Below are 1,057 nucleotides of genomic sequence, written 5' to 3' on the forward strand. Positions count from 1 at the left end.
TCTAGTTTCCTGTAATCTATCCATGATTTTTAGCCGCTCTAAAGCGGGTAGAGACCACCTAGCTTCAATAAAGTGAAGCCTGTTTTTAGGAGTATTCCATGTGTTTAAAATTTTGGGTTATCTGTTGGAATCAATTTACATTATTTGCACGTTGTTCCTACAATCCAACTTATATTGCTGTAGGCAATATAAAAGCTGAAAGTGGCCAATCTCAGTCTTTACGTGGGACCTAATTACTTTTAGAATTGAAGTTTTATAAGTGACACTCTACTGAAAAAATGATAATTCTGAATGAAGAGAGATAGGATTGTCTTGTAATATGGGCTGAATTTGTGTCTTAAAAATAGGAATTTCCGCAATGCATTCTTGCTTTGATAGTACCCATCTTAGATTTGGCTCTCAAAGAATGGTATAATGGTACAAGAGAAAGACGTTGGGAAACTGGACAAAGAGATATCAGCAAGGGAATAATAAGGTAAGAGACATCATATCCACCATTGCATAGTGGACAAGGCAAAAGGCTCAGAAAAAAAAACACCTTGGTTTCTTAGGTTGTTAAGAGAGACAGTATTGTGCTTTAAGATCTGCAAGATTGATGCTGGCCTTGTGGGATAAACCAGATAGGAATCACAATCAGGAGTTCCAATTCCATTTATTACAGAGACCAGGAGTTAGTTCTACTTTTTTGCAAAGCTACATTGGCAGAATTTTGAAAACAACTCCCTTCTCCCCTCCTCTTTGCAGCTCAAGAAACTAGGAAGGATCTTGAACTTCTTGCAACACCAAATGTGTTTGCAACTACACAAATGGCCCTAGTATAAGAACAGTATAAGGATATAAGCTCAGAGATACTTACAGTATTAAAATATGGGACCGAAAGAACTTTGGTCCACTAATACTGAATGTGTTAATAAGAATCAATATAGAAGGAATGAAGTGTTATTTTAAAAAAAGTTGCAACTGGGACTATAGCTATTTACTGTATAATTAAAAGGCAAGTAAGGAATAACAGCACAATTATTATAAGAACATTTCTCCAAATTTCTGATGGATGTAC

Source organism: Thamnophis sirtalis, unplaced genomic scaffold (assembly GCF_051295495.1).
Source record: "Thamnophis sirtalis isolate CommonGarterSnake01/CBP01778 unplaced genomic scaffold, rThaSir2_p1.2 scaffold_4, whole genome shotgun sequence".
Classification (NCBI taxonomy): Eukaryota; Metazoa; Chordata; class Lepidosauria; order Squamata; family Natricidae; genus Thamnophis; species Thamnophis sirtalis.